The sequence below is a fragment of the Bufo bufo genome, chromosome 2 (genome assembly GCF_905171765.1).
Source record: "Bufo bufo chromosome 2, aBufBuf1.1, whole genome shotgun sequence".
Lineage (NCBI taxonomy): Eukaryota > Metazoa > Chordata > Amphibia > Anura > Bufonidae > Bufo > Bufo bufo.
In genome coordinates this window covers 379822046-379842139 of record NC_053390.1, presented here as the reverse complement: position 1 = coordinate 379842139, position 20094 = coordinate 379822046, and positions in this window count along the sequence as shown.

The following is a 20094-nucleotide window of genomic DNA, read 5'->3' as shown; positions in this document are numbered from 1 at the left end:
AATATCCCTGTATTTAGCACCATCCATCTTTCCCTCAACTCTGACCAGTTTCCCAGTCCCGGCTGCTGAAAAACATCCCCACAGCATGATGCTGCCACCACCATGTTTCACTGTGGGGATGGTGTTTTTTGTGTGATGTGATGTGTTGGGTTTGTGCCAGATAGAGTTTTCTTTGATGGCCGAAAAGTAAAATTTTAGTCTTATCAGATCAGAGCACCTTCCTCCATACATTTTGGGAGTCTCCCACATGCCTTCTCGCAAACTCACAACGTGCCTTTTTGTTTTTAGCTGAAAGTAATGGCTTTCTTCTGGCCACTCTGCCATAACGCCCAACTCTATGGAACATACGGCTTATTGTTGTCCTATGTACAGATACTCCAGTCTCTGCTGTGGAACTCTTCAGCTCCTCTAGGGTTACCTTAGGTCTCTGTGCTGCCTCTCTGATTAATGCCCTCCTTGCCCGGTCCGTGAGTTTTGGTGGGCAGCTGCCTCTTGGCAGGTTTGCTGTTGTGTCATGTTCTTTTCATTTGGTTATGATAGATTTGATGGTGCTCCTGGGGATCATCAAAGATTTGGATACTTTTTTAAAAGCTTACCCTGACTTGTACTTCTCAACAACATTGTTCCTTACTTGTTTGGAGAGTTCCTTGGTCTTCATGGCAGTGTTTGGTTAGTGATGCCTCTTGCTTAGATGTTGCAGCCTCTGGGGCCTTTCAAAAAAGTTGTGTATATGTAATGACAGATCATGTGACACTTGATTGCACACAGTTAGACATAATTTCACTAATTATGTGACTTCTGAAGGTAATTGGTTGCACCAGAGCTTTTTATGGGCTTCCTAACAAAGGAGGTGAATACATACGCACATGCCAATTTTCTGTTTTCTATTTCTAAACAATTGCTTTATTTATATATTTTTCTCATTTCACTTCACCAACTCAGACTATTGTGTTCTGATCCATCACATAAAATTCAGATTAACAAAACTTAAGGCTGTAATATAACAAAACACAAAAAAGTCAAGGGGGGTGAATACTTTTGCAAGGCACTATATATCATTTTTCTCATCTTAAACATAATTCCAAATCATGGATCTCTAGGTTCACCTCTCCCAGCTACATTTACCCTTATAAAGGGCAGGACAGAACCATTCAACTAGAAAGGCATGCCCTTGATTCAAATTATAATCACTTCCTGGCATTACCTTTATTACCTACCTTACATTCTACACACCCATTGGTGTTTGCTAAAAGAATCTTATCTGAGCTTCCCTGATATAGAGTTGATGAAATATTGGTGGAAATAGTAGACTTATGTCTATTAATACTAGCCACATACTGCCAATCTTTTTATTTATTCTGTCACGCGCAGTGGGAGTGCTGGGGCCCTAGGGGCCCCTCAGGGGTCTGATGGCTTTCCTCCTTCCGATCAAGTGGCTGACGAGTCAGATGGAGGCCCGGAGACAGGTCCCAGGGACCTGACAGAGGATGTGGCAGTCTCGTCTATTCTGACCACGTCTGGTCAGGGGTTTCGGGTGGCGTTAGTGGCTGACACCAGCCTGAACGCTCTCAGGGAGCAAGCGGCATTGCTTCCCTTGGACTCAGACCTTGAGCGGGTGGTCTGGGACCAAGGATGGCTGTGCCGGGTCACGGTCCAGCAAGGCTCACCGGAGGAGTGGCCTAGGGACCGGCAGTTAGTAGAACTGATAGGGGACGTGGCAGTCTCATCTATTCTGACCACGCCCTACCAGGGGTTTCAGGTGGCATTAGGGGCTAGCGCCAGCTTGAAAGCTCTCGCGGAGCAGGTGGCACGGCCTCCCTTGCACTCAGATCTCCAGAGGGCGGTCTGGGACCAAGGACGGTTGTGCCGGGAAACGGTCTAGCAGGGCTCATCGGAGGTGTGGCCTAGGGATCAACAATTCATGGTACATTATCCATTCAGGGCGGAGTTTTTGTGGTATTGCGCATGAGATTCCGGTGACCATATACCCAGGGGGCGCTAAGACAGAGGAATGGACATAGCCACCCCTGGGGTGTCGGTCATCGAGTGTGTCGTGCACTTCCAGGAAAAGGTGCAGGCCTTGTCGCAGTTGGTGCATGACAGTATGGGACAGGCCCACACCGACCAGAAGCGGGGGTACAGCCAGGAGGCTTGTGAGAGTACCCATCACGTGGGTCAGCAAGCGTAGATCCTGGTCCTAGTACCTCAGGACAAGCTTCAGGCGGCCTGGGAGGGCCCGTACCTCACTCACCAGCGGCTCAATGCCAGGATGTACCTGGTCATCCTGGACCACGCCCGGGGAAGGCAGAAGGGCTTCCGCGTGAACCTGATGCAGGTGCATCATGAGCGGGAGGCAGGTGCCCTCCCAGAATGCCACCCATTCCGGGAACTGTTCACCAACATGCCCGGAAGGACGGCGTCCACCGAGATGCCGTTGGGCATGGAGTATGCCCGTGCCACTTCTAAGCGGATGGTCAAGATGGTCAAGCTGCTTAAGGGACTTGAAGGGTACGTGGCCGCGTACCTGGAGGTCCTTGCCGTCTTCGGTCCTACATGGGAGGATCCCCGAGAGCATCTGGCGCAGATGCTCGGGCAGATCTGCCAGGCAGGCTTGACCGTTACGCCAGGAAAGTGCCAGCTGGGCATAAGTGAGGGGCCCGGGGCATGCAGGGAAGCTTCGGAACCGGAACCTGGGAGAGTGGATGCCAGCTCATCCTGGCTCACCCTCCGGGACAAGCATCAGGTGATGTCCATCCTGGGCACCACCGGGTACTATAGTGAGTTCGCACCCCACTATAGTTGCCTGGCGAGGCCCCTGACGGACCACACTAGGAAGAAGCAGCCCTCTGCAGTCGATTGGAAAGACTGCGAGATGGCCTTCCAGGCACTGAAGGCGCCCTTTCAAGCTTCCCGGTACTACAAGCAGCCGACTTCACGCAGCCGTTTATAGTACCGACTGATGCCAGTAAATGTGGCCTCAGTATCAGGCTCAGTCCAGGTGACTCCATGAGTCAGATACGAATGGGAGGTGGGCACGCGGGAACCTGGCGCTCCAGCCGTACCACTTTGCCATCCGCCGCTAGAGAGGGTGCGGATGGGCGCACAGGGAAACACAGGAAAGTGCTGCCCCCTGGCGCCCTCTAAAAGGGGGAGGTGTGAGGAATATGGAATAATATTTACTGTCAGCCATGTCCTCACACCCACCATTTGCTGAAAGATGGCAGAGGAAATCAAGCTCCACAGGGGGCCCTGCTTCAAAGCCGCAGCCAGAGAGCAGAAAACTCCTAGCAGGCCACATTTGGTAACATTTCACACCTCCAGTCAGACAGCACCGATCCTGCAGGAAAACCCCCAGCAAGAGGTATCAGCCCTTGCCAGGATCAATGATACCTCCCAGACATGTTGGCACATACATTTCAGAAGAAATTATGAATCATCCGTCCATCCCCGGCATAATTCAGTGATCTTTTTGCGATCCTGGGGCAAAGCCAAACATCCACGTCCTCCTGGCTAGAGGCTAGGATGCCCGGGAGGGGAGATATACATATCTAGTGTGCCCTTAAGGCGATTAAATATATAATTTAATCTTGTGCTATCTTGTATCTCGATCACGAATCCCCAGGTCATTGTTTCGGCCTAGTTATACGCTACCGTGGGTTGGTTTCTCACCCTATATAATCCCGTTAACGGACCGGGCAGATACCCGGGCTGAGACAGCGCTGTTTTCACTGTGGCAGTAAAACGGCTCTCTCAGCTTGTTGCCTCTCTGTGCCCGCGTGGACAAGAGGTGTCTGTGTAAACTGTACCAAGCTGACCTTACCTGCTCCTCTGGAGGGCGTAACGTCACACTTTGGTAACCCGTGACCATATCTTGTCTTGTGAGCTCGACGTAGCTAACGTCAAGTGGGCACGAGGCGTGGTATTCGTCACACCATATAATATTCTGACTTGTACACAACTCACACTGATAAAACAGATACACACAAGAACAAATATTAACCTCACTAATGGCACATTAAAGACACAGTTCAAGATTCTAAAACCATCCAGACCCTTGAACTAGTTAGCTAATATTCCTAATTAAAACCTTCAATCCTTATAACCTCCTAATCTAATTTGGATCATTTATCTTTTCAACCCTGTGTTCTTGAATTTAAGGAAGCTAACCTTTATTGTGTCTCATCTTTATAATCTGCCATTATAAGATTCACCATCTTGAGATTCCTACCACTCACCCGAAAAGCCTTGAGCCACCTACTATTGGCATAGAAACTGATATCTATCCACTTATTCACATTTGTACAGTATTAAATTCCAGCAATATCGTGTCATTAGCTTCTCCTCAGTAACATAACATACAGTTGGAAACATTTAAACCATTTGTACATATTAAACAATCAAATACATAATTTTTAATCATCGTATGGTTCTTAATAAATGTATTGTCCCAGTTGTCTCCTTTAAAACATTATAAGTCCAGTAAGTTTAGTAAGAAGCCTTCAGGTCCTTATGTCCATTAAGTACAGCTGTGAAATAAATCTTGTAAATGTTTTTCTAAAATACGAAGTCACCAAATAGTAAATTTATCAATGAGCTCATCTATTTTTACCGGATGGATTTTCTATAATTCAATTTATTTTAGAATATCCGATTACAATATATAGGTATTTGAAGCATACTCTTCAAATTGCCAACTACAGAAAGGTACCATGCACCACACCCTACATTACATACATTCTTCATTACACAGTACACAATAAAGCAATGGTAGCATCTTATAGCATATTCATCTCCTAGAAAACAAACATGTTAATTAGTATAATTAGATTCAAATCCATGAACTTCACATGACACCGGATTAACCCATTCCTTGATTTTTATTAAAGTCATTATATACTTCTATCCATGAAATCCTTCTCATGTTTTCATTCCTTGTTAGAGAACAAAACCCTAAAGATTTGCTCTCTTCCCTCTTTACAATTTCCATCTGTTAACAAGTCTGCAACCAGCACCACACATCCACACCTCAACCTTCCTTGGCATTTTTCCGACATCATCATTTCAAGATTTTCCACCACTTATTCCCTAGCTTCTTTTTTCCTTTACCCTCACTATCTCTTGCAGTCACACCCTATCCTACATCACACAGTTCACTAAGATTGGATGTGATCGTCCTCACAGACAATTTTTAGATCCAGGCATACCGATGGTCTAAATTCAGCCTCCTCCTGTCAAAGTTTTCCAGACAAAAGACCGGTCACACAAACATGCACTTAGGAAAAAAAATCACACAGCAATTCCAGTACACCCTGTCCAAAAGACAGACCACAAAGATGCGCACTTTCAGAACTAATCATACAGCAATTCCAGCACCCTTCAGGAAAAAATGCTAAATCAGCACACAGCCACTCCAGACCATGCTCACTTAGAAATTCCCGGCTCCTTTGTCTAACGCCACAAAGACATTCACACAGTCATAAGCTGGGAAATCAACTACGGTACTTGATCGTATACAGTTTTATATGCCAACTAATTTATCCTTAATTCATACCAAAGTATTGTAAAATAACATGCAGATTATGGATTTAATCTATAACCTGCATTTCATCATACATCACTAGCATACCATAGCATAACCTGTCCTTAACTCAACTTCACACTCACTTCCTAATCCACATACAATTCCACACATACTGTTGTGGTCTCACTATTCCTGAATGCACACACCTTAGCTGGCCTATTTTTTTTTTCTGGAAGACATTTGAACAGTCACTAATTTCTCACACCACTTTGCATAAATCCATAGGAGAGGAAACACTGCAGTCCCATCAGCTGGAAATTCTCCCCCCTCTTACTAATTACTTTTCCAACATAGGAGCAGCTCCATAGGAGGATCATATTACACATATCAATGCAAGTTTATGGAGAAGGGAGGAGGGAAGAAGTGAGCTGAGGCACATAGACCAGAAGCAGGCTAAAGCCACATGATTCACATAGTCAGAAATGAAACAATATCTAGAAAGTGTTATAATTCATGTACATACTGTATTACTAATTAACGCAAACAATCAAAAGTCCAGTCACACCTCAAACATTACACAGTAAACCTATTCCTTCAAACAAAATTATGCAATCAGTTAGTACAATTATTTCATATATGACCAAATTGATCACAGAAGGTCTCTCTGCATGACCCTTCAAACATTATAGTGCCCACCAAGTTATAACCAGACTATGGATTGAATCACATAGGGTACAGATATCTGAGACCATCATAGCATGTAACAATTACACATACAGGCATAGACACATACACACAGTTTACATACTCACATATACAATGGTATCTTTTGATTCCAAAGAGTCACAGAAAGACAACACCTGGAAATATGATTTTAAGCAAGTAGGAAGGCAAAGTAAAAATAAATATATCACTTACCATGGATTCCAAGTTGCTCAGTATCATCATTCCTCTGCAATCGTGCCTCCAGGCAGCTATTGGAATCCCGGACAAGCCCCCAAAAACTGTCATGGTAGAATTTTTATATGATCCTTAAACAAGTGATCTAACCATGTTGTCTGCAATGCTCTAAATCTTAAAATTTAGTCTCACTTTATTAGTAAAGCCCTGGGTGTCACCTGTAAAAACCTAAAAATACAAATGTGCCTATAGGAATCTGACATGTTGTTTAGCAAAGACTGCCGTATATGTCGTCATAGTATACATCTGGATGCAATTAATGATACTACAAGAGTGAAAGTCAAAACAAAGGAATTTCTTGTCTAGATATGTGATATCCCCTCTCTAACTTTTATACTAAATAGTGCACCCTGGATATATACAATATTTAATTATGTTTAAAATTATCCTACTATATCAGTATTCTGTGTTATATCTGTTATTCACTATACTTAGTATACTTTGCTACAATCTAGTGGCCAATGTACTTGGTTTTATGAAGTTATCTATGGTTGTAATTCATGATGTCATTAATCTTGTAATTCCTGCAATGTTTTCCTGTTTGTCAGACAGGCATCACAGAGTTGGAGAGATTTTCCTCTGACCTCTATTTAATTTTTTTAACCGCCTCACGTCCGCCCATAGGATATAAACGTCCTATGGGTGGACGTTTATTTCTGACAGCACGTTTTAGAACGTCCTGTCAGAAATAGCAGCTGCACGCTAATCGTGCAGCTGCTGATCGGGTTGCCCGCTGTCAGTGACAGCAGGGCAACCCTAAGACAAGGCAGGAACAGTGCCCAGGTGTCCCTGCCTTCACGATCGCTGCAGACACAGCGCTCACCGAGCGCTGTGTCTGCAGAGCAGGAAGCGCTGTGCGCTTCCTGTTCCGGCCCAGCGGTCATGTGACCGCCGTGACCGGAGTGTGGAGGGGCTGTGTGAGGTCTCTCAGAGACCTCGATCAGCCCTGCTGTGAGGCTGTACAGCGCAGGATTGCTGCTGTACAGCCTCTATAGGGGTGCATTTGTCCTGTAACTGGGGCTACTATGTCAGCCCCAGTTACAGGAGAAATCAACAGTGAAAAAAAAAAGAAAAAGTGAAGCAAATGTCCCCCAGAGGTCTTGTATGACCTTATGGGGGACGAAAAGTGTAAAAAAAAATAAAAAAAATAAAGGGTTGAAAAAATAAAATAAAATAAAGTTTGACATGTAAAAAAAAAAAAGTTCCCAAGTAAGGAATAAAAAAAAAAAAATTAAAAATAGAAAAAATAAAATAAAATAGACATATTAGGTATCGCCGCGTCCGTAAAAACCAGCTCTATAAAAGTATCACATGACCTAACCCCTCAGGTGAACACCGTAAAAAAAAAAAAACTGTCAAAACAAGCAATTTTTGTCACCTTGCATCACAAAAGGTGCAACACCAAGTGATCAAAAACGCGTATGTCCCACAAAATAGTACCAATAAAACAGTCACCTCATCCCGCAAAAAATGAGCCCCTACATAAGAAAATCTCTTAAAAAATAAAAAAACTATAGCTCTTAGAACATGGAGACACTAAAACATCATTTTTTTGGTTTCAAAAATGCTATTATTGTGTTAAAGTGTAACAAATAAAAAAAAGTATACATATTAGGTATTGCCGCATCTGTAAAAACAAGCTCTATAAAAATATCACATGACCTAACCCCTCGGGTGAACACCGTAAAAAAAAAAAAAAAAAAACTGTGTCAAAACAAGCAATTTTTGTCACCTTGCATCACAAAAGGTGCAACACCAAGTGATCAAAAATGCGTATGTCCCACAAAATAGTACCAATAAAACCGTCACCTCATCCCGCAAAAAATGAGCCCCTACATAAGAAAATCTCTCAAAAAATAAAAAAAACTATAGCTCTCAGAACATGGACACATTAAAACATAATTTTTTTGTTTCAAAAATGCTATTATTGTGTAAAACTTTAATAAATGAGAAAAAGTATACATATTAGGTATCGCCACGTCCGTAACAATCTGCTCTATAAAAACTTGACTGAACCCCTCAGGTGAACGCTGTAAAAATAAATAAATAGAAACTGTGCTAAAACAACCAATTTTTTGGTCACCTTGCCCCATAAAGTGTTATAATGAATGATCAAAAAATCATATGTACCCAAAAATAGTACTAATAAAACTGGCACCTTATCCCCTAGTTTCCAAAATGGGGTCACTTCTTGGGAGTTTCTACTGTAAGGGTGCATCAGGGGGCTTCAAATGGGACATGGCATCTAAAAACCATGTGGAGTTCCTTTTCTTCTGCGCCCTGCTGTGTGCCCATACAGCAGTTTATGACCACATGTGGGGTGTTTCTGTAAACCGCAGAATCTGGGTAATAAATATTGAGTTTTGTTTGGCTGTTAACCATCGATGTGTTAAAGAAAAAAATTGATTAAAATGGAAAATCTGCCAAAAAAGTGAAATTTAAAAATTTGATCTCCATTTTCCTTTAATTCTTGTGGAACGCCTAAAGGGTTAACAAAGTTTGTAAAATCGGTTTTGAATACCTTGAGGGGTGTAGTTTCTACAATGGGGTCATTTATGGGGGTATCCACTATGTAGGCCCCACAAAGTGACTTCAGACCTGAACTGGTCCTTATAAAGTGGATTTTGGCAATTTTCTTAAAAATTTGAAGAATTCCTTCTAAACTTCTAAGCCTTCTAACGTCCTAAAAAAATAAAATGACATTTCCAAAATGATGCCAACATAAAGTAGACATATGGGGAATGTTAAATAATAAATATTTTATGAGGTATCACTTTCTGTTTTAAAAGCAGAGAAATTGAAATTTAGAAAATTGCGAATTTTTAAAATTTTTGGGTAAATTTGGGATTTTTTCATAAATAAAGGTGAAATATTTTGACTCAAATTTATGACTATCATGAAGTACAATGTGTCACGAGAAAACAATCTCTGAATGACTTGGATAAATAAAGGCGTTCCAAAGTTATTACCACATAAAGTGAGATATGTCAGTTTTGCAAAATTTGGCCTGGTCAGGAAGGGGGCAAAGGGCCCAGATGGGAAGTGGTTAAGGTACATTCAATAAATTATCTAAAAGGAATATCCATTGCACCTCCCTCACTAGAATTCTACATGCAACTGGTGTTGATAGGGGAGTGATTATAGAGAGTTCACTATCTTCCATTGCTTGTACAAGAGACTACCACTCACACTCAGCAGAGACTTTTCTCATGTACATTGATGGCAGAATAGGCATTATTTTGGGATCCATCTAATATATTGGATAACAGTATTGGTGGTGCAAAAAACAGTGATTTTACCATTGTTTTGTTTTTATAGCATTCAGCATGTGGCATAAATGACATAATAACATTATTCTGTGGGTCACTATGATGACACCAGTACCATATTTATATATTTTCTTAATGATTTTCTACTTTTTTAATACTCAGTTTCTTGAATTTCTTTTGTGTTGCTAACTTAAAAAACCCATCAATTTTATTAGGTTTTCATGCTGTGTGAGTACTTCTATTTTTGAGATGAGATTTAACTTTCATTGTTGCCATTTTAGGGTACAAACATCTTTTTAAATTACTTTTATTGCATTTTTTAGAAAGTAGAATGAACGCAAAAGTAATTTTGGCATTTTTTACACTGTTCACACCTACTGTACATCAATACTTCTGTATTTCAGTGCATTATGTCCATTACTGTAATATCTGACTTCATACTTATTCAGCTTTGCCAAAGTATGAGATTTCTTAACTGCTTCCTACTCTGTAACATACTATTACATCACAGAGTGCTGGTAGTTAATGCTCTGTACCTGAGTCATCGCTTGCAGTTGTTAGCTGTATTATACAGGTTGCACCCAGCTTTCCCTGCCAGGGTAGGAAATATTGTCAATCCTTCAGATAACTGAAATTCCAGCAGTTTAACCACTCAGATAACTCTGATTCAAGCAGTTTCACAACTTAAAATTGAATCTGTATTTCTAGTACAATAAAACACTGTGGCCCAGATTTACTAATCCTAAAGATGAAGTAAGCTTAGACAGGCTGTCAAAACAAGCACCAGATGTATCAAGGTGGCTCAGGCTGATTGATAACTTTCTCACTGCATACCAACAATTGATTGGCTTACTTTGAGAAAGATTTTTACACCAGAATTATGGTGCAATTTTGTCTCAAAATGGTGCATTTAGGCCACGTCCCTTTTCCAAAAATGGACTTGGTGTATGCCAAAAAAATATACTTTTGGCATAAGTCTAGGTAGTGTGCATTAGCATACCTTTTTGCAACTCTTTTAAAAAGTGTGGTTCCTCCATCAATCTGCACTCACTATTCCATAATGAGAAAATGAAAACAGAATTTTAGAAATTTTTGCTAATTTATTAAAAAGGAAAAACGAAAATTTTGGATGGACATAAGTATTCAGACCCTTTGCTATGCCAAAAAGCAGTGAGGCTGGCGTGAACGCCGATATTTTTGGTTTCTGCATTTTTCAGGCACTATTGTATGTCGTACATTAAACTAGCTGTATTACAACCAGTGCCCCATGACAAAATGGAGGCTGTTGTGAAGGCCCTCTTGGAGGCTAATCTGCAGCAGCGAGAGACAAACCTGCAGCAACGTGAGGCTAATAAGCAGCAGCAGGAGACTAACCAGTTGCTGCTACAACACGTGGTGGCTTTGCAGACAGCAGGAGCAACCCCGAGCGTCCACGATGCCTGGAAAGCAGTCCGTGCCGCAATTCTTAAGATGTCCCCCACAGACAACATCGAAACCTACCTGGCGATGTACGAGAAAGTGGCCATCAGGGAAAAGCTATCCCAAGACCAGTGGGCTGAGGTCTCTCCATTCCTGGCATCCGATTCCCAGCGGGTGTATTTCGACTTGCCGGACGACGAAGCGTCAGACTACCAAAAAGTAAAGGGTGAGATTTTTGGCAAGACTGGTGGTGAATGTGTTGGTCCGGGCCCAGTGGGTACATCAGTGGGGGTTTTAGCCGGCTGAGCCTGCGAGGACCCATTATAGTGACTTACTCCACCTCTTGCAAAAGTGTCTACAGCCTAATGTGCTGAGTCCCCCGGCTATGCTGAATAGACTATTAGCCGATATGTTCTGGAGGGCTTTGCCATGCCCTCTCCAGCACTGGATCAGTCAGGTGTCTCCTGGCAATGCCCTTGAGATGGTGGACCTGGTGGAACGCTATGAAACTACTAGGAATCTAAAGGAGGGTTCTGTCGGGAAGGGGTTCGGCAAACCCTGGAAATCTCCACCCCAGGCCCGGAGATTTGAGCCAATAAAACCCGCCCGGGATGTACCCATGGCGGACCTGGCTCCGAATGTCTGCTGGCAGTGTCAGGATCCTGGCCATGTAAGGGCTGACTATCCCCATCGGATTAAGCCCATGGACACTAACTATGGCTACCATCAGTCGTTATATGCCAGGAGGCTGTGTGCAACAGGTACCTCAGAATCTCTAGATCACTTGTGCTAGGTGGAAGTGGGAAATGCTCCGGGGGAGGCTCTGCTGGACTTAGGGAGTCTGGTGACCCTAGTAAGGGCTACCCTGGTGCGGTCCACTGAGTATACTGGCTGAAAAGTCGGGGTGATGTGCTTCCATGGAGACTTAAAAGACTACCCCACCGTGCTGGTGTCTCTAACCACGGTGGCCAGTAGATGAACCCATGAGGTGGCTGTTGCCACCAATCTACATTATGAACTCATAATAGGGGGAGACTTACCGGGCTTCCCGGCACTGTGGCCTGCTATGAGAGTGACTGATACCCATGATACAGGGGTAACCCTAGCAGAGTGGCCCGGCTCAGGGGGGAGACCAGAACCCTGGGAACCTGATACCGAAGGGCCAGCGATAGGGGTGACCGCCACTTCGGTGGAAGAGGGGGAGACAACCCCGCTAAGTGTGATGGTGGGAGACGTGGAGGACTTGCCGCCGGGTCCTGAATTGGGAGACCACAATGTCTCCGGGGATAATTTTGGTACTGCCCAACATCGGGACCCAACCCTATCCCGCGCCTGGTAAAATGTGTTAGTAGATGGTGAACCACAACAACCTGGGGCAGAGTCAGTGTTTCCCTGTTTTGTGGTTTATCAAGATATGTTGTATCGGGTAGACCAACTATGGGGTGAGCCTATTGAACAGTGGGTGGTCCCCGAGGCTTATCGCAAGCTTGTGTTATATCTAGCCCACCAACACATTCTCGGGGGTTACCTGGGGCTGCAGAAAACTCAGGATCGTATTCTACAGCGGTTTTACTGGCCCAGCATATTCAAAGAAGTGGAAGAGTTTTGTAAGTTTTGCCCAACCTGCCAGATAACTAGCCCCCAGCCACATTTCCATAGTCCCCTAGTACCTTTCCCGATTATCGAAGTACCATTTGACCGAATAGCTATGGACCTCATAGGCCCAGTACCGAAGTCCGCCAGAGGGTATCAACACATCTTAGTCATTCTACACTACGCCACTCGGTACCCAGAGACAGTGCCACTGCGAAATACCTTGGCCAAACTCATAGCTAAGAAGTTAATCGAGATGTTTTCCCGAGTAGGACTACCTAAAGATTTTCTGACCGACCAAGGGACCCCTTTTATGTCCAAGGTGATGAGGGAACTCGGTAAGTTGCTGCACATAAAACAACTACGGACGTCCGTTTACCATCCGCAAACACACGGTCTGGTAGAACGGTTTAACCAAACATTAAAAAATATGTTGAAAAAGGTAGTGTCTAAAGATGGAAGGACTGGGACCTCCTTCTGCGCTATCTCATGTTCCCAGTGCGAGAGGTACCCCAGGCCTCTACTGGGTTCTCGCCCTTCGAACTGCTATATGGAAGACACCCTCGTGGTCTTTTGGACGTGGCCAAAGAGGCGTGGGAACAACAACCCACTACACATAAAAGTGTCATTGAGTACGTTACACAGATGCAAGATCGGATAGAGACAGTGTTGCCTCTTGTTAGGGAGTATATGGAGGCAGCTCAGCAAGCTAACAGTCGAGTCTATAATTGGCAGGGTCAGGTCCGGATCTTTAACCCGGGTGATCGGGTTTTGGTTCTGGTGCCGACCGTGGACAGTAAGTTCCTGGATAGGTGGCAGGGGACCTACGAGGTACTCGAGAAAATTGGAGATGTAAACTACAAGGCACACCAGCCAGGGTGGCAAAAGCCAGAGCATGTGAACTTACTCAAACCGTGGAAAGATAGGGAAACCTGTACAGAAGACAGCCCACGGCCAGGTTTTCTAGGAGGAGAGGTACTGGCCCCTGTGTCTGATGCAAGAGAGGCGGCTGCCACAGTAAAAATTGCTGACAGCCTCTCCTCTAAACAATCTCAGGAGGCCAGGGAGTTCGTTAGTCGGAACATGGATGTGTTCTCGGACCTCCCTGAGCGCACTTCCATAATCCAGCATGATATTGTCACTGAGCCTCATCAAAAGTCAGATTAAAACCATTCCAGGTGCCTGAGGCTTGACGACAAGCCATGTTGGAGGAGGTGCAACTAATGTTGCAGCTAGACTTCATTGAGGAGTCAAAAAGTGAGTGGGCCAGTCCTATAGTATTGATACCCAAGCCGGACGGGACGTTGCGGTTTTGTAATGACTTTCTAAAACTTGCCCCACTGTCAATAAACACCTTAATTCCCACAGTTTTGGACTCTAGCGCCAACTCGGCAGACAGGAGAAATCAGGTACTACTAGTAAATGACAAAAGTACGTTTTCCGACTCCCCACCCACACCACCTAGAGTAAGATGGGAATTAACCACCTCCGGACCGCCTAACGCAGGATCGCGTTCCGGAGGTGGCAGCCCTGCGCACAGTCACGCATATATGCGTCATCTCGCGAGACGCGAGATTTCCTGTGAACGCGCGCACACAGGCGCGCGCGCTCACAGGAACGGAAGGTAAGAGAGTTGATCTCCAGCCTGCCAGCGGCGATCGTTCGCTGGCAGGCTGGAGATGTGTTTTTTTTAACCCCTAACAGGTATATTAGACGCTGTTTTGATAACAGCGTCTAATATACCTGCTACCTGGTCCTCTGGTGGTCCCCTTTGTTTGGATCGACCACCAGAGGACACAGGTAGCTCAGTAAAGTCCCACCAAGCACCACTACACTACACTACACCCCCCCCCGTCACTTATTAACCCCTTATTAGCCCCTTATCACCCCTGATCACCCCATATAGACTCCCTGATCACCCCCCTGTCATTGATTACCCCCCTGTCATTGATCAACCCCCTGTAAAGCTCCATAAGACGTCCGCATGATTTTTACGGATCCACTGATAGATGGATCGGATCCGAAAAACGCATCCGGACGTCTGAATGAAGCCTTACAGGGGCATGATCAATGACTGTGGTTATCACCCCATATAGACTCCCTGATCACCCCCCTGTCATTGATTACCCCCCTGTAAAGCTCCATTCAGATGTCTGCATGATTTTTACGGATGCACTGATAGATGGATCGGATCCGCAAAACGCATCCGGACGTCTGAATGAAACCTTACAGGGGCATGATCAATGACTGTGGTTATCACCCCATATAGACTCCCTGATCACCCCCCTGTCATTGATTACACCCCTGTCATTGATTACCCCCCTGTAAAGCTCCATTCAGACGTCCCCATGATTTTTACGGATCCACTGATAGATGGATCGGATCCGCAAAACGCATCCGGACGTCTGAATGAAGCCTTACAGGGGCATGATCAATGACTGTGGTTATCACCCCATATAGACTCCCTGATCACCCCCCTGTCATTGATTACCCCCCTGTAAAGCTCCATTCAGATGTCCGCATGATTTTTACGGATGCACTGATAGATGGATCGGATCCGCAAAACGCATCCGGACGTCTGAGTGAAGCCTTACAGGGGCATGATCAATGACTGTGGTTATCACCCCATATAGACTCCCTGATCACCCCCCTGTCATTGATTACACCCCTGTCATTGATCAACCCCCTGTAAAGCTCCATTCAGATGTCCGCATGATTTTTACGGATCCACTGATAGATGGATCGGATCCGCAAAACGCATCCGGACGTCTGAATGAAGCCTTACAGGGGCATGATCAATGACTGTGGTTAGCACCCCATATAGACTCCCTGATCACCCCCCTGTCATTGATTACCCCCCTGTAAAGCTCCATTCAGATGTCCGCATGATTTTTACGGATGCACTGATAGATGGATCGGATCCGCAAAACGCATCCGGACGTCTGAATGAAACCTTACAGGGGCATGATCAATGACTGTGGTTATCACCCCATATAGACTCCCTGATCACCCCCCTGTCATTGATTACACCCCTGTCCTTGATTACCCCCCTGTAAAGCTCCATTCAGATGTCCGCATGATTTTTACGGATCCACTGATAGATGGATCGGATCCGCAAAACGCATCCGGACGTCTGAATGAAGCCTTACAGGGGCATGATCAATGACTGTGGTTATCACCCCATATAGACTCCCTGATCACCCCCCTGTCATTGATTACCCCCCTGTAAAGCTCCATTCAGATGTCCGCATGATTTTTACGGATGCACTGATAGATGGATCGGATCCGCAAAACGCATCCGGACGTCTGAATGAAGCCTTACAGGGGCATGATCAATGACTGTGGTTATCACCCCATATAGACTCCCTGATCACCCCCCTGTCATTGATTACCCCCCTGTAAAGCTCCATTCAGATGTCCGCATGATTTTTACGGATGCACTGATAGATGGATCGGATCCGCAAAACGCATACGGACGTCTGAATGAAGCCTTACAGGGGCGTGATCAATGACTGTGGTTATCACCCCATATAGACTCCCTGATCACCCCCCTGTCATTGATCACCCCCCCTGTCATTGATCACCCCCCCTGTCATTGATCACCCCCCCTGTCATTGATCACCCCCCCTGTCATTGATCACCCCCTTGTCATTGATCACCCCTCTGTAAGGCTCCATTCAGACATTTTTTTGGCCCAAGTTAGCGGAATTATTTTTTTTTTTCTTACAAAGTCTCATATTCCACTAACTTGTGTCAAAAAATAAAATCTCACATGAACTCACCATACCCCTCACGGAATCCAAATGCGTAAATTTTTTTAGACATTTATATTCCAGACTTCTTCTCACGCTTTAGGGCCCCTAGAATACCAGGGCAGTATAAATACCCCACATGTGACCCCATTTCGGAAAGAAGACACCCCCAGGTATTCCGTGAGGGGCATATTGAGTCCATGAAAGATTGAAATTTTTGTCCCAAGTTAGCGGAACGGGAGACTTTGTGAGAAAAAAATTAAAAATATCAATTTCCGCTAACTTGTGCCAAAAAAAAAAAATTTCTATGAACTCGCCATGCCCCTCATTGAATACCTTGGGGTGTCTTCTTTCCAAAATGGGGTCACATGTGGGGTATTTATACTGCCCTGGCATTCTAGGGGCCCCAAAGCGTGAGAAGAAGTCTGGTATCCAAATGTCTAAAAATGCCCTCCTAAAAGGAATTTGGGCACCTTTGCGCATCTAGGCTGCAAAAAAGTGTCACACATCTGGTATCGCCGTACTCAGGAGAAGTTGGGGAATGTGTTTTGGGGTGTCATTTTACATATACCCATGCTGGGTGAGAGAAATATCTTGGTCAAATGCCAACTTTGTATAAAAAAATGGGAAAAGTTGTCGTTTGCCAAGATATTTCTCTCACCCAGCATGGGTATATGTAAAATGACACCCCAAAACACATTCCCCAACTTCTCCTGAATACGGAGATACCACATGTGTGACACTTTTTTGCAGCCTAGGTGGGCAAAGGGGCCCACATTCCAAAGAGCACCTTTAGGATTTCACAGGTCATTTACCTACTTACCACACATTAGGGCCCCTGGAAAATGCCAGGGCAGTATAACTACCCAACAAGTGACCCCATTTTGGAAAGAAGACACCCCAAGGTATTCCGTGAGGGGCATGGCGAGTTCCTAGAAATTTTTATTTTTTGTCACAAGTTAGTGGAAAATGCTGATTTTTTTTTTTTTTTCATACAAAGTCTCATATTCCACTAACTTGTGACAAAAAATAAAAACTTCCATGAACTCACTATGCCCATCAGCGAATACCTTGGGGTCTCTTCTTTCCAAAATGGGGTCACTTGTGGGGTAGTTATACTGCCCTGGCATTCTAGGGGCCCAAATGTGTGGTAAGGAGTTTGAAATCAAATTCTGTAAAAAATGACCAGTGAAATCCGAAAGGTGCTCTTTGGAATATGGGCCCCTTTGCCCACCTAGGCTGCAAAAAAGTGTCACACATCTGGTATCTCCGTACTCAGGAGAAGTTGGGGAATGTGTTTTGGGGTGTCATTTTACATATACCCATGCTGGGTGAGAGAAATATCTTGGCAAAAGACAACTTTTCCCATTTTTTTATACAAAGTTGGCATTTGACCAAGATATTTATCTCACCCAGCATGGGTATATGTAAAAAGACACCCCAAAACACATTCCTCAACTTCTCCCGAGTACGGAGATACCAGATGTGTGACACTTTTTTGCAGCCTAGGTGGGCAAAGGGGCCCATATTCCAAAGAGCACCTTTAGGATTTCACAGGTCATTTACCTACTTACCACACATTAGGGCCCCTGGAAAATGCCAGGGCAGTATAACTACCCCACAAGTGACCCCATTTTGGAAAGAAGACACCCCAAGGTATTCCGTGAGGGGCATGGCGAGTTCCTAGAAATTTTTATTTTTTGTCACAAGTTAGTGGAAAATGCTAATTTTTTTTTTTTTTTTATACAAAGTCTCATATTCCACTAACTTGTGACAAAAAATAAAAACTTCCATGAACTCACTATGCCCATCAGCGAATACCTTGGGGTCTCTTCTTTCCAAAATGGGGTCACTTGTGGGGTAGTTATACTGCCCTGGCATTCTAGGGGCCCAAATGTGTGGTAAGGAGTTTGAAATCAAATTCTGTAAAAAATGACCTGTGAAATCCGAAAGGTGCTCTTTGGAATATGGGCCCCTTTGCCCACCTAGGCTGCAAAAAAGTGTCACACATCTGGTATCTCCGTACTCAGGAGAAGTTGGGGAATGTGTTTTGGGGTGTCATTTTACATATACCCATGCTGGGTGAGAGAAATATCTTGGCAAAAGACAACTTTTCCCATTTTTTTATACAAAGTTGGCATTTGACCAAGATATTTATCTCACCCAGCATCGGTATATGTAAAATGACACCACAAAACACATTCCTCAACTTCTCCTGAATACAGAGATACCAGATGTGTGACACTTTTTTGCAGCCTAGGTGGGCAAAGGGGCCCATATTCCAAAGAGCACCTTTCGGATTTCACAGGTCATTTTTTACAGAATTTGATTTCAAACTCCTTACCACACATTTGGGCCCCTAGAATGCCAGGTTAGTATAACTACCCCACAAGTGACCCCATTTTGGAAAGAAGAGACCCCAAGGTATTCGCTGATGGGCATAGTGAGTTCATAGAAGTTTTTATTTTTTGTCACAAGTTAGTGGAATATGAGACTTTGTAAGAAAAATAAAAATAAAAAATCATCATTTTCCGCTAACTTGTGACAAAAAATAAAAAGTTCTATGAACTCACTATGCCCATCAGCGAATACCTTAGGGTGTGTACTTTCCGAAATGGGGTCATTTGTGGGGTGTTTGTACTGTCTGGCCATTGTAGAACCTCAGGAAACATGACAGGTGCTCAGAAAGTCAGAGCTGCTTCAAAAAGCGGAAATTCACATTTTTGTACCATAGTTTGTAAACGCTATAACTTTTACCCAAAGCATTTTTTTTTTACCCAAACATTTTTTTTTTATCAAAGACATGTAGAACAAAAGATTTAGAGCAAAATTTATATATGGATGTATTTTTTTTTGCAAAATTTTACAACTGAAAGTGAAAAATTTCATTTTTTTGCAAAAAAATCGTTAAATTTCAATTAATAACAAAAAAAGTAAAAATGTCAGCAGCAATAAAATACCACCAAATGAAAGCTCTATTAGTGAGAAGAAAAGGAGGTAAAATTCATTTGGGTGGTAAGTTGCATGACCGAGCAATAAACGGTGAAAGTAGTGTAGGTCAGAAGTGTAAAAAGTGGCCTGGTCTTTCAGGGTGTTTAACCACTTAAGGACCACAGGTTTATACCCCCCTAAAGACCAGGCCCTTTTTTACAAATCAGCACTACACTACTTTCACCGTTTATTGCTCGGTCATGCAACTTACCACCCAAATGAATTTTACCTCCTTTTCTTCTCACTAATAGAGCTTTCATTTGGTGGTATTTCATTGCTGCTGACATTTTTACTTTTTTTGTTATTAATCGAAATTTAACGATTTTTTTGCAAAAAAATGACATTTTTCACTTTCAGTTGTAAAATTTTGCAAAAAAAAACGAGATTCATATAGAAATTTTGCTCTAAATTTATAGTTCTACATGTCTTTGATAAAAAAAAAATGTTTGGGTAAAAAAAAAAATGGTTTGGGTAAAAGTTATAGCGTTTACAAACTATGGTACAAAAATGTGAATTTCCGCTTTTTGAAGCAGCTCTGACTTTCTGAGCACCTGTCATGTTTCCTGAGGTTCTACAATGGCCAGACAGT